Source organism: Ochotona princeps, chromosome 1 (genome assembly GCF_030435755.1).
Source record: "Ochotona princeps isolate mOchPri1 chromosome 1, mOchPri1.hap1, whole genome shotgun sequence".
Lineage (NCBI taxonomy): Eukaryota > Metazoa > Chordata > Mammalia > Lagomorpha > Ochotonidae > Ochotona > Ochotona princeps.
The window spans coordinates 172,315,211-172,332,048 of NC_080832.1; positions in this window are offsets into that span (position 1 = coordinate 172,315,211).

Sequence of the window (16,838 nt, forward strand, 5' to 3'; positions counted from 1 at the left end):
TCCTATCCCTGACATAAACATTAACCCTAACCCAGGCACTAACCGTAACCCTAAACCTAATGCTTACACCAATGCTAACCCTAAACCTAAACCTCATCCTTACCCTAACCCTAACCCCAATATTAACACAAACCCAAACCCTAATTCTAACCCTAACCCAAAACCTACCTGGAACCCTATCCCTAACACTAACCCTAACTCTAAACCTAACCGAAACCCTAAGCCTAACAATAAGCTTAACCCAAATGCTTACACCAACCCTAACCCTAACAACAACACAAACAATAAATCTAACCATAACCCTAACTAACACAAACCCTAACACTAAACCTAACCCTCAACCTAATGCTTACACAAACCCTAACCCTAACCCTAACACAAAACCTAACCCTAACCCTAATCCTAAGCCTAATACAAACCCTAAACCTAAACCTAAACCTAACGCAAACCCTAACCCTGACACAAACCCGAACCCTAACCCCAACCCTACCACAAAACCTACCTGGAACCCAAACCCCAACTGTAACTCAAATGCTTACACCAACCGTAAACCTAACCCGAACCGTAACACAAACCCTAACCCTTACCCTAACCACAATCGTAATCCAAATGCTTATACCAACACTAACACTAACCACACTCTTTACCCCTAAACCCAACCCTAAACCTAACACACAACCTAAACCTAAACCTAAACCTAATGTTTACACCAACTATAACCCTAACCCTAAACCTCACAAACACCCTAACCCTAACACTAACTTAACACAAACCCTAACCCTCACACTAACACTAACCCTAATGTTTACACCAACACTAACCCTTACCGTAACCCAAACGCTAACACGGACCCTAATCCAAACCCATACCCTAACCCTAACACAAACCCTAACCCTAACCCTAACAATAAACCTAATGATTACACCAACGATGACTCTAACGCTAATCCGAAAATTAATCCTGACGTATCCCTAACCCAAACACTAACATCAACCCTAACACTAACACTAATGCTTGCACCAACCCTAGCCCTAACCCTAACCCTAACCCTAACCCAAACCCTAACCCTAAAACAAGCCATAACCCTAACCCTAATCCTAAAACGACACAAAACCTATCCCTAACCCTAAACCTAATGCTTAAACCAACCCTAACCCTAAACCTAACAATAACCCTAACACAAGCCCGAATCCTTACCCGAACCCTATCCCTATCACAAAACCTACCTGGAACCCTAACCCCAACTGTAACTCAAATGCTTAGGCCAACCCTAACATTAACCCTACACCTCACACACTAACCCTAAACATAACCGTAACACAAACCCTAACCATAACCCTAATGCTAACCATAACCTTAATGCTTACACAACCCTAACACTAACATAAACCCTAAACCTAACCCTAACCATAATACAAAGCCAAACCCTAACACAAATACTAACAGTAACCCTAACCCTGACACACAACCTAACCCTAAACTTAAACCTAATGCTTACACAAACATTAAACCTAACCCTAACACAAACCCTTACCCTAAATGTAACCCTAACCATAATGTAAACCAACCCTAACTCTAGCGCTAACCTGAAACTTAACCCTGACGTACACCTAAAACTAACAATAACCCTAACCCTATCCCTAACCCTAATGCTTACACCAACCCAAATACAAATCCTAACCCTAACCCTAACACAGACGATAACCCTAACCCTAACATTAACCCTGGCACAAATCCTATCTCTAACACTAAACCTAATGCTTACACCAACCCTAACCATAACCATATTCCTAACCCTAACCCTAACCCTAACACAAACCCTAACCATAATTCTAATGCTAACCCTAACACAAACCCTTCCCCTAACCCAAACACTAACACAAACCCTAACACTAAACGTAATCCTAACCCAAACCCTAAGCCTAACCCTAAGCGTAACTCTAACGCTTACACCAACCGTAACCCTAACACCAACACAAACCCTAAACCTAAAACTAACCCTAACACAAACCCTAACCCTAACCCTAACCCTGACACAAACCCTAACCCTAACCTTCAACATAATGCTTGCACCAAGCCTAATCCTAACCATAAACCTAACCTTATACCTAATCCAAACCCAGAGCCTAACAAAAACCTTAAACCTAACCCTAACCCTAACCCTAACCCAAAACCTAACTGGAACCCTAACCCGAACTGTAACTCAAATGCTTACACCAACCCTAACCCTAACACTGACACAAACCCTAACCCTTACCATAACCCTAATCGTAACCCAAAGGCTTACACCAACACTAACCCTAACCTTAACACTCTCTTCCCCTAAACCCCACCCTAACCCTAACACACACCCTAACCCTATCCCTAATCCTCAATCTCAAGATAACCCTAAACCTGACCCTAAAAGAAATCCTAACCCTAACCCTAATGCTTACAACAACCCTAACCCTAACCCTAACCCTAACGCTAACCCTAACCTTAACCCTACCCTAACCCTAACCCTAACCAAACTCTAACCCGGATCCTAAACCTAATTTTTACTCTAACCTTAAACCTAAACCTAATGCTTACACCAAACCTAACCCTAAACCTAAACGTAACCCTAACATTAACACAAACCCTAACACTAACCCTAAACCTAATGCTTACACCAAGCAAAACTAAAACCATAACCCTAACCATAACCATTACCCGAAACCTAACTCAAACCCTAACCCTGACCGTAACTCTAACCGTAACACTAACCCTAAACCTAATGCTTACACCAACCCTACCGTAACCCTAAACATCTATCTCACCCTAACAGTATCACTCACCCTAACCCTAACCATAACCCTAACACTAATGCTTACAGCAAACCTAACCCTAAGCCTAACACAAACCCTAACACTAACCATAACACAAAACATAACACTAACCCTTACGCTAGTACAAAACCGAACCCAACCGTATCTAACCCTAACTCTTACCATAACCCTAAATCTAATGCATACACCAACGCAAACACTAACTCTAACCCTAACACAAACCCTAACCCTAACCCTAACCAGAAACCTAACCCTAACACAAACCCTAACCCGAACCCTGATGGTACCCCTAATCTTAAAACTAACCATAATCCTAACCTTAACTCTAATGCTTACATCAACCCTAACACAAATTCTAATCCTAACCCTAACCCTAACCCTAACGCTTACACCAACCCTAACACTAACTCAAAAAATAACCCTAACCTTTACCCTAACCCTAACATTAACTCTTATCCTATCACAAACCCTAAGCCTAACCCTAATGCTTACACCAACCCTAACCCTAATCCTAACACAAACCCTAACCCTAACCCTAACCCTAATGCTTACACCAACCCTAACCCTAACCCTAACCCTAACCCTAACCCTAATGCTTACACCAACCCTAAAGCTAAACCTAACCGTAACCTTAACCATGACCATAACACTAAACCTAACACTAACCTTAACCCTAACCCTAATGATTACACAAACACAAACCATAACCCTAACCCTAACCCTGACACAAATATTTACCCCAAACCTAATGATTACACCAACCCTAACCCTAACCTTAAACAACACTAACCCTAACCGCAAACCCTAACCATAACCCTAACCGAAATGCTTACAGCAACCCTAAACCTAACACTAGCACAAACTCTAACCCTAACTCTAAACCTAAACCTAACACAAATCCTAAACCTAAACCCTAACACTAACCCTAAACATGAGTGTGAGCCTTACCCTAACACTAACACTACCTCAAATCCTAACCCAAACACAAACCCTAACCCTAACCGTAACACTTACCCTAATGCTTACACCAACCCTAACACAAAACCTAACCCTAACCCTAACTCTAACACAAACCATAACCCTACACCTAACCCTGACACAAACCCTAACCCTAACCCTAACCCTAACTCTATCCCCAAATCGAATCTGGAGGGTAACCCTAACCCTAACTCTAACCATAACCTTTATCTAATGCTTACACCAACGTCAACCCTAAACCTAACACAAACCCTAACCCTCACACTAACCCAAATCCTATCACAAAACCTAAACCTAACCCTAACCCGAACCCTAACCTCACAGTAACCCTAACCCTAATACTAACCCTAACCTTAAACCTAATGCTTACACGAACCCTAACATAAAACCTAACCCTAAACCTACCCCTACCCCTAAACCTAACGATAACAAAATCCCTAACCTGGACCCTTTCCCAAATGCTTACACCAACCCTCACACAAAACCCTAACCCTAACACTAAACCTAACACAAACCATAACCCTAAACCTTACACTAGCACAAACCCTAACCCTAACCATAACCGTAGTGCTTACACCAACTCTAACCCTAACCCTATCCCTAACGCTGACCGTAACACTAAAACTAACATTAACCCTAAATCTAACCCTAACACTAATGCTTACAGCAACACTAACACAAACCCTAACCCTAACCCTAACTATAACACAAACCCTAACACGAACCCTAACCCTAACACTGACAAAAACCCTAACCCTAAATCTAAACCTAATGTTTACACCAACGCTAACCCTAACTCTAAACCTAACCTGAAACCTAACCCTCAACCAAACCATAACCCTAACACAAACCCTAACCCGAACACTAACCCTAACCCTAACCCTAGTCCTAACCTTAACACAAACTCTAACACGAACTCTGATAGTAACCCTAAGCCTAACTCTGACAGTAACCCTAAACCTAATCCTTACACCAACAATAACCCTAACCCTAACACAAACCCTAACCCTAAGCCTTAACCTCAATCTCAACCGAACCCAAACCCTAACCCTGACAGTAACCCTAACCCTAACACTAACACTAACCCTAAACCTAATGCTTAACCCAGCCCTAACCCTAACGCAAAACATAACCCTAACCTTAACCATAACCCTAACCCTAACGCTAACCCAAACCTAAATCCGGACCCTTACCCTAATGCTTACATCAACCCTAACACAAACCCTAACCCTAACACTAACCCTAACACGAACAATAACTCGAACACTAACCCTGACACAAAACCTAACCCTAACGCTAAACCTAATGCTTACAGCAACCCTAACCCTAACTCTGAACCTAACCCAAAACATAACCCTAAACCTAACCCTAACCCTAACACAAACCCTAACCCTAACACAAACCCTAAACCTTACCCTAACCCCAATCGTAACCCAAATGCTTACACCAACAATAACCCTAACGATAACACTCTCTACCCCTAAGCCTAACACAAACCTTAACGCCAACCCTAAACCTATCCCTAAACCTAATGCATACAGCAGCCCTAACCCTAACCCAAAAATTCAATCTCACCACAACCCTAACCCTAACAGAAACCCTAACTCTAACCCTAACCCAAAACCTGACAAATACTATAACCCTAAAACTAAACCCAATGATTACACCAACCCTAAACCTAACACTAACAAAAACCCTAACCCTAACCCTAACCCCAATCGTAAACAAATCGTTACACAAACAATACCATAACCCAAACCCTCTAGCGCAAAGCCCAAACCTTACTATAACACACACCCTAAACCGAACCCTAAACCTAATGCTTACACCAAACCGAACACTAAAACTAAACCTCAATCTCATCCTAAACCTAACCCTAGCCACAACACAAACCCTAACCCTACCCGTAATCATATCCCTAATGCTTACACCAACCCTAACCGTAACCCTAATCATAACATTAACCGTAATTGTAACCCTAACAAAAACCTAACCCTAAACCAAATCCTAACCATAACCGTAACCCTACTCCGGACACTAACCCTAACCCTAATCCTAACCCTAAACCCAACCCAAAACCGAAACAGGACCGTAACCCTAACCCTTACTTTAACCCTAACCCTAACACAAACCCTAAAACTAACCTTAAACCTAACCCTGACACAAACTCTAACCCTAACCCTAAACCTAATGATTACACCCACCATAACCCTAACTCTAAATTCAAACCTAACTCTAACCCTAACACAAACCCTAACCCTAACCCTAACCCTAACCCTAACACAAACCCTAACCCGAACCCAAACCCTAACACTAAACCTAACCCTAATTCTTACACCAACCCTAAACCTAACCCTACCACAAACCCTAACCCTAACCCCACTCATAGAATAAATGCTTACACCAACAATAACCCTAACCCGAACATTAACAATTACAATAACACACCCTAAATCGAACCCTAAACCTAATGCTTATACCAACCTAGCACTAAAACTAAACCTCAATCTCACCTAACCCTAATCCTAACCATGATACAAACCCCAACCCTACCACTAACCAAAACCCTAATGCTTACACCAAACATAACCCTAACCAAACACTAACCCTACCCCTAACCCTAACCCTATAGAAACCCTAACCCTAACCAAAACCCTAACCCTAACCCAAACCCTAACCCTAACCCTAAAACAAACCCTAACCATAACCCTAACCCGAACTCTAGCCCTGACAGTAACCTTAACCCTAATTTTAACCATAACCCTAACCTAATGCTTACAACAACGCTAACCCTAACCCTAACACAAACCGCAACCCTAACATAACCCTAACACAAAACCGAACCCTAAACCTGACAGTAACCCTAACCCTAACTCTAACCATAACACTAAACCTAATGCTTACACCAACGCTAACCCTAACGCTAACACAAACTCTAACCCTAACCTTAACACAAACCCTTAAGGGAAATGAGCCAATCCCAAGGGGTTATACAGCACATGTTTGACTTAATTTAAGTTGACACGATGTTATGTATAACAAGTTATGTTATGAATGTTATATGTTGTGTACAAACCAAAGTTGAAATGTCAATGAGGTGGTCACAGAAGGTGGATAAGAAATCGCATTTACTTTTACCATATTGGTTACTCATTACTATGTCAATTAATTCCATGGTGATGTAAATTTTTGCTGATGGTATGTTGGAGCTTTTAATTGATCGGGATGATACTCTGCTGGCTCTCTCTTCAGACCAGAGAGGGTAAACCTAAGAAGCCGTTAAACTTGACTAGACAATAAGATGCTGGACTCTATGTTTGGTATATGCTTGCAATGGGGGAATCTCAACTGAACTTGAACTGTGCTTATGCAACAAGGTGGAGGAATCCATCATGGTGGGAGGTTTTGGGGAGGGTGAGAATACCAGTACCTATGAAACTGTGTTACGTAATACAATGTCATTAATGAATTTAAAATAAAATTAAAAAAAATTAAAAAAAAAAAACCCTAACCCTAACCTAACCGGTACCATAACCCTGACAGTAACCATAAACCTAACACTAACCTTAAACCTAATGCTTAACACAAACCCTAACCCTAACTCAAAAACTGACCCTAACTCTAACCTAACACTAACCGTAATCCTAACCCTAATGCTAACTCAAACCCTAACCCGGACCCTTACCCTAATGCTTACATCAACCCAAACAAAAACACTAACCCTAACACTAACTCTAACACAAACCATAATTCTAACCCTAACCCTAACACAAACCGTAATCCTAACTCTAAACCTAATGCTTACACCAACCCTAAGGCTAAATCTAAACCTAACCTTAAACCTAACCCTAAACCTACCCTAACCCTAACACAAACCCTAACCCTAACCCTAACCCGAACCCTGACAAATACTCTAACCCTAAACTAGAAACCTAATGATTACACCAACTCTAACCCTAATCCTAACCATAACCCTAACCCTAACACAAACCCTAACCCTAACCCTATTTCTAACCATAAACCTAAAACTAATGCTTACACGAAAGCTAACCATAACCCTAACACAAACACTAACCCTAACCCTAACCTTAATAGAAAACCTAAACCTAACCCTAACCCGAACCCTAACCCTAACAGTAACCATAAAACTAACACTAACCTTAAACCTAATGCTTAACCCAACCCTAACCCTAACTCTAAACCTAACCAGAAACCTAACCCTAACACTAACCGTAACCCTAACCCTAACGCTAACCTAAACCCTAACCTGGACCTGAACCCTAATGCTTACATCAACCCTAACACAAACCCTAAACTGAACCCGGACCGTAACCGTAACCCTAACTGTAACCATAACCCTAAACATAATGCTTACACCAAAAACCTAAAATCTAACCCTAACCCTAACCCTAAACATAACACAAGCCCTAACCCTAACCCTAACCCTAACAAAAACCCTACCCCTAACCCGAACCCTAACCCTAACAGTAATCCTAACCCTAACATTAGCACTAACATTAAACCTAATTCTTACACCAATCCAAAACCGAACCCAAAACCTAAGCCTAACACAAACCCTAATACAAACCAAAAGCCTAACCCTAAGCCTAACCCAAATGCTTACCCTAACCTTAACCCTAACCCTAACACAAACGCTAAACCTAACTCTAACCCTAACACCAACCCTATCTTTGGTCCGAACCCTAACCCTAACACAAACCATAAACCTAACCATAACCCTTACCCTATTGCTTACACCAAACCTAACACAAACCCTAACCCTAACCCTAACACAAACCATAACCCTAACCCTAACCCTGACATAAACCCTAACCCTAACCCTAACAAAAACCCTAACCCTAACCATCACCCTCACCCTGAACCTAACCCTAATGCTTACACCAACCCTAGCGCTAACAATAACACAAACCCTAACCCTAACCCTAATACAAACCCTAACCTAACTCTAACCCCAATCGTAAAACAAATGCTTATACCGAAAATAACCCTACACTAACACTCTCTACCGCAAGCTCAAACCTTACAATAACACACACCCTAAACTGAACCCTAAACCTAATGCTTACACCAAACCTAACACTAACACTAAATCTCAATCTCACTCTAACCCTAAACCTAAACATAACACAAACGCTAAACCTAAAGCTAATCCAAACCCTTATGCTTACACCAACTATAAACAAAACCCCAAAACAGACCACAACCCTAACCCAAACCCTAAACCTGACGCTAACCCTATCCTTAACCCTAACCCTAACACCAAACCTAATCCTAACACTAACCCTAAACCTCACCCTAACCCAAAACCGAACCCGGAACTTAACCCTAAACCTAACTCTAGCCATAATCCTAAATCTAATGCTTACACCAACGCTAACAATAAAACTAACAAAAACAATAACCCTAAAGCTAACACTAACCCTAAACTTAACACAGACCCCAACCCTAACCCTAACCCGAAACCTAACCCTGACAGTAACCCTAACCCTAACACTAACACTAACCTTAAACCAAATGCTTAACACAACCCAAACCCTAACTAAAAATCTAACTCTAACCCTAACCCTAACCCTAACCGTAACCCGAACCCAAACTCTAACCCAAACCCTAACCCGCACCCTTACCCTAATGCTTACATCAATCCTAACACAAACCCAAACGCTAACACTAACCCTAACACAAACCATAACTCTAATGCTAACCCTAACAAAAAACCTAAACCTAACTCTAAACCTAATGTTTCCACAACCCTAAACCTAACTCTCAAACTAACCTAAAACCTAACCCTAAACCTAACCCTAACCCTAACACAAAGCCTAACCCTAACACTAACCCTAACCCTAACACAAACCCTAAACCTAATCCTAACCCTAATCGTAACCCAAATGCTTACACCAACACTAACCAAAACCCTAACACTCACTACCCCTAAGCACAACCCAAACCCTAACAACAACTTTAAACCTATTCCTAAACCTAATGCATATACCAACCCTATCTCTAACCCAAAACCTCAATCTCACCCTAACCCTAGCCGTAACACAAACCCTAACCCTAACCCTGTCCCTAAAACAAGCACTAACCCTAACCCGAAACTGAACCCTGATAAACACTCTAACCCTAAACCTAAACCTAACGATTACACCAACCCTAACCCTAAACCTAACCCTAATCTTAACCCTAACTAAAACCCTAACCCTAACCTAGACCTAACTCTAATGCTTACACCAACCCTAATCCAAACCCTAACCCTAACACAAACCCTAACCCTAACCCTAATACAATCCCTAACCCTAACCCAAACCCCAATCATAAAACAAATGCTTACACCAATAATAACTCTAACCAAAACCCTCTACCGTAAAGCCCAAACCATACAATAACACATACCCTAAACCGAACCCTAAAACTAATGCTTACACCAAAATTAACACTAAAACTAAACCTCAATCTCACCTAACCCTAAACCTAGCCATAACACAAATCCTAACCCTAACACTAACCGTAAGCGTAACCCTAACACAAACCATAACCCTAACCCAAACCCTAACCCTACACTAACCCTAACCGTAACACTAACCATAAAGGTAACCCTAATACAAACCATAACTCTAAGCCTAACCAAAACCCTAACCCTAACCCTAACCCTAACGTTAACACATACCGTACCGTAACCCTAATACAAACCCTTACCCTAACCCTAACACAAACCCTAGCCCTTACCTTAACCCTATCACAAAACCTAACCCAGTTCGTAACACTAAACCTAACTCTAACCATAACAATAAACATAATGCTTACACCAACGCTAACCCTAACCCTAACACAAACCCTAAATCTAAGCCTATACCTAACCCTAACCTTAACACAAACCCTAACCCTAAACCTAACCCGAAACCTAACCCTGACAGTTACCCTAACCATAACTCTGACCATAACCCTAAACCTAATGCTTACACCAAAAATAACCGTAAACCTAAAACAAACCCTAAACCTAACCCTAATCCTAAACCTAAATCTCACCCTAACCCTAAACCGAATCCGAACCCTAACACTGACAGTAACCCTAAACCTAACACAAAAACAAACCCTATATCTAATGCTTAACCCAACCCTAAACCTAACCCAAAACCTAACCCTAACCCTAAACCTAAACCTAACCTTAACCGTAAACCTAACACTAACGCTAACCCAAACCCTAACCCGGACACTTACCCTAATGCTTACATCAACGCTAACACAAACACTAACCCTAACACTAACCCTAACACAAAGCATAACTATAACCCTAACCCTAACACAAACCCTAACCCTAACTCTAAACCTAATACTTACACAAACCTAACCCTAACTCTAAAACTAACCCGAAACCTAACCCTAAACCTAACCCTAACCTTAACACAAATGCTAACACTAATCCTAACCCTAACCCTAACACAAACCATAAAAATAACACTAACCCCAAACGTAACCCAAATGCTTATACCTACACTAACCCAAACCATAACACTCTCTACCCTAAGCACAACCCAAACCCTAACACCAACCCTAAACCTATCCCTAAACCTAATGCATACACCAACCCTAACCGTAACCCAAAACCTCAATCTCACCCAAACACTAACCCTAACACAAACCCTAACCCTATCCCTAACCATAACACAAACCGTAACCCTAACTCTAACCCTAAACCGAACCCTGAAAAATACTCTAACCCTAAACCTAAACCTAATATTTAAACCAACCCTAACCCTAATTCTAACCCTAACCATAACATAAACCCTAAACCTAACCGTAAACCATAACCCTAATGCTGACACCAACCTTAACCCTAACCCTACCCTAACACAAACCCTAACCCTAACCCTAACGATAATACAAACCCTAACCCTAACCCAAACCCCAAACATAAAACAAATGCTTACACCAACAATAACCCTAACCCTAACACTCTATAACGCAAAGCCAAACCTTACAATAACACACACCCTAAACCGAACCCTAAACCTAATGCTTACACCAAACCTCACACTAAAACTAAACCTCATTCTCACTCTAAACCTAACGCTAACCATAACACAAACCCTAACTATACCCATAATCCTAACCCTAATGCTTACAACAACTCTAAACATAACCCTAAAACAAACCATAACCAAAACACTTACCCTAAACCTAACACTAACCCAAACCTTAACCCTAAACCTAACCCCAACCCTAAAGCTAACCCTAATGGTAACCCTAACCCTCACCCAAAACGAAATCTGGACCGTTACCCTAACCCTAACTCTAACCATTACCCTCAACCTAATGCTTACACCAACGTTAACCCTAAAACTAACACCAACCCTAACTCTAATCCTAACCATAACCCTAGAATAACCTTAACACAAACCCTAACCCTAACCCTAACCCGAAACCTAACCCTGCCAGTAACCCTAACGCTAACACTAATACTAACCTTAAACCTAATGCTTAAACCAACCCTACCTTAACTCAAAACCTACCCTAACCTTAACCCTAACCCTAACCCTAACCCTAACCGTAACCCTAACCCTAATGCTAACCCAAAACCTGACCCAGACCTTACCATAATGATTACATCAACCCTAACACAAACCCTAACCCTAACACTAACCCTAACACAAACTATAACTCTAACCCGAACCCTGACACAAACCCTAACCCTAACTCTAAACCTAATGCTTACTCCAACACTAACCCTAACTCTAAAACTAACCTGAAACCTAACCCTAAACCTAACCATAACCCTAACATAAACCCTAACCCTAACACTAACCCTAACCCTAACACAAACCCTAAACCTAATCCTAACCGCAATCGCAACCCAAATGCTTACACCAACACTCAATCTCACCTTAACCCTAACCTAGCCATAACACAAATCCTAACCCTAACACTAACCATAACCGTAACGCTAACACAAACCCTAACCGTAAAACGGACCGTAGCCTAACCCTGACTCTAACCATAACCCTAAACTTAATGATTACACCAACACTAACATAACAGTAACAGAAACCCTAACCCTAACCCTGACCCTAAACCTAACACAAATCTTAAAACGAACGCTAAGCCGAACAGTAACCCTGACATTAACCCTAAACCTAAACCAAACCCAAACCGTAACCCTAACACACACACTAAAACTAACTCTAACCCTAACTGTACGCTAACCGAAAACCCTAACCCGGACCCTAACACCACCCCTAACCCTAACCCTAACCCTAACCCTAACCCTAACCCTAACCCTAACCCTAAACCTAACCCAAACCCAAAACCGAACGCGGAACATAACCCTAACCCTAACTCTGACCATAACCCTAAAACTAATGCTTACACCAACGCTAACCCTAACCTTAACACAAAAACTAACCCTAACAGTAACCCGAACCATAACCCTAACAGTATCCCTAACCTTAATCCCTAACCCTAACCCTAACTCAAAACCTAACCCTAAAACTAACCCTAACCCTAACCCTAACCGTAACCCTAACCCTAACCCTGACACAAACCCTAACCCTAACTCTAAAACTAAATCTTACACCAACCCAAAACCTAAATCTAAATCTAACCTGAAACCTAACCCTAAACCTAACCATAACCCTAACACAAACCCTAACACTAACACTAACCCTAACCGTAACACAAAGCCTAAACCTAACCCTAACCATTATCGTAACACAAATGCTAACGAAAACACGAACCATAACCCTAACACTCTCTACCCCTAAGCCCAACCCAAACCCTAACACCAACCCTAAACCTAACCCTAGCTTAATGCATGCACCAACCCTAACTCTAACCCAAAACCTCAATCTCACCCTAAACCTAACCCTAACCCTAACACAAACCCTAACCCTCACCCTAACCGTAACATAAACCCTAACCCGAACCCGAACCCTGAATAATACTCTTACCCTAACCCTAAACCTAATGATTACACCAGCCCTAACCCCTAACCTAACCCTAACCCTAACACAAACATAACCCTAACCCTAAACCTAACCCTAATGCTTACACCAACCCTAACCCTAACCCTAACCCTAACACAAACCCTAAACATAACCCTAACCATAATACAAACCCTAAAACTAACCCTAACCACAATCGTAAAACAAATGCTTACACCAGCAATAACCCTAACCCAAACCCTCGACCGCCAAACCCAAACCTTACAATAACACACACCCTAAACCGAACCCAAAAGCTAATGCTTACAACAAACCTAACATTAAAACTAAACCTCAATCTCATCCCTAACCTTAACCCTAGCCATAACACAAAACCTAACCTTAACACTAACCGTAACTGTAACCATAACACAATCCCTAACCCTAAACCAAACCCTAACACTAACCCTAAACCGTAACCCTAACACTAACCGTAACCGTAACCCTAACACAAACCCTAACCCTAACCCAAACACTAACCCTAACCCAAACCCTAACCCTAACCCAACCCTAATCCTAACCTTAACCCTAACCCTAAACCTAACCCAAAACAGAACCCAGACCGTAACCCTAAAACTAATGCTAACCATAACCCTAAACATATTGCTTACACCAGCGCTAACCCTAACTTAACACAAACCCTTACCCTAAACCTAACCCTAACCCTAACACAAGCCCTAAACCAAACCCTAACCTGAACCCTAATCCTGACAGTAACCCTAGACCATCCACTAACACTAACCTTAAAACTCACCCTAACCCTAACCGTAACAATAACACAAACCCTTAACATAACCCTAAACCTAAGTGTAACACTATTTGAAAAGCCTAACCCGGACCCTAACCCCAACCCTAATGCTAACACAAACCCTGCCCCGGACCCTTACCCTAATGCTTACATCAACTCTAACACAAACCCTAACCCTAACACTAACCCCAAAATAAACCATAACTCTAACTCTAACCCTGACACAAACCCTAACACTAACCCTAAACCTAATGCTTACACTAACACTAACCCTAAACCTAAACCTAACCCGAAAACTAACCCTCAACCTAACACTAACCCTAACACAAACACTAACATAACACTAACCCTAAAACTAACCCTAAACCTAACGCTAACCCCAACCGTAACCCTAATGCTTACACCAACCCTAAACCTAACACTATCTACCCTAAGCCCAAATCAAACCCTAACAACAACCATAAAACTAACCCTAAACCTAATGTATACACCAACCCTAACCCTAACCCTAAAACTCAATCTAATCCTAACCCTAACCCTAACACAAATCCTAACTCTAACCCTAACACTAACTGTAACACTAGCACAAACCATAACTCTAACCCTAACCCTAACTCAAACCCGGATTCTAAACCTAACCTTAACCCAAAACCGAACCCAATCCTGACAGTAACCCTAGACCATACACTAACACTAACCATAAAACTCACCCTAACCCTAATCGTAACAATAACACAAACCCTTAACATAACCCTAAACCTAAGTGTAACACTATTCAAAAACCCTAACCCGGACCCTAACCCCAACCCTAATGCTAACCCAAACCCTGCCCCGGACCCTTACCCTAATGCTTACATCAACCCTAACACAAACCCTAACCCTAACACTAACCCCAAAATAAACCATAACTCTAACTCTAACCCTGACACAAACCCTAAAACTAACCCTAAACCTAATGCTTACACTAACACTAACCCTAAACCTAAACCTAACCCGAAAACTAACCCTCAACCTAACACTAACCCTAACACAAACACTAACATAACACTAACCCTAACACAAACCTTAAACCTAACCCTAACCCCAACCGTAACCCTAATGCTTACACCAACCCTAAACCTAACACTATCTACCCTAAGCCCAAATCAAACCCTAACAACAACCATAAAACTAACCCTAAACCGAATGTATACACCAACCCTAACCCTAACCCTAAACCTCAATCTAATCCTAACCCTAACCCAAACACAAATCCTAACTCTAACCCTAACCCTAACTGTAACACTAGCACAAACCATAACTCTAACCCTAATCCTAACTCAAACCCGGACCCTAAACCTAACCTTAACACAAAACTGAACCCAATCAGTAACACTAACCACAACTCTAAACATAACCATAAACCTAAAGCCTACAATAACGCTAACACTAACCCTAACACAAACCCTCACCCTAAACCTAACCCTAATTTTAACACAAACCCTAACCCTAAACCTATCCCGAACACTAACCCTGACAGTAACCCTAACCCTAACACTAACGCTAACCCTAAACCTAACCCTAACTCTAACCGTAACCCTAACACAAACCCTAAACCTAACCCTAACCCAAACTGTATTGCTAACCGAAAATCCTAACCCGGACCCTAACCCCAACCCTAACCCTATCCCTAACCCTAACCCTAACCCAAAACCGATGCCGGACCGTTACCATAACCCTAACTCTAACCATAACATGAAACCTAATGCTTACACCAACGCTAAACCTAACCCTAAGACAAACACTAACCCTAACTCTAACCCTAACCCTAACCGTAACAATGACCATAACACTAAAACTAGCACTAACCCTAACCCAACCCTAATCCTAATGCTTACATCACCCCTAACACAAACCCTAACCCTAAACCTAACCCTAACACAAACCCTAATACAAACCCAAACTCTACCCCAACCCCAATCGTAAAACAAATGCTTACACCAACAATAACCCTAACCCTAACACTCTCTACCGCAAAGCCCAAACCTTACAATAACACATACACTAACCTAACACTAAAACTAATGCTTACACCTAACCTAACACTAAAACTAAAACTCAATCTCACCCTAACCCTAACCCTAACCATAACACACCTGAACCCTACCCCTAACCCTAACCCTTATGCTTACACCAAACCTAACCCTAACCCAAACCCTAACCCTAGTCCTAACCATAACCCTAACCCAACCCTAACCCTAACTGTAACCCTAACACAAACCCTAACCCTAACCTTAACCCTAACCATGACAGCAACCCTAAACCTAACAC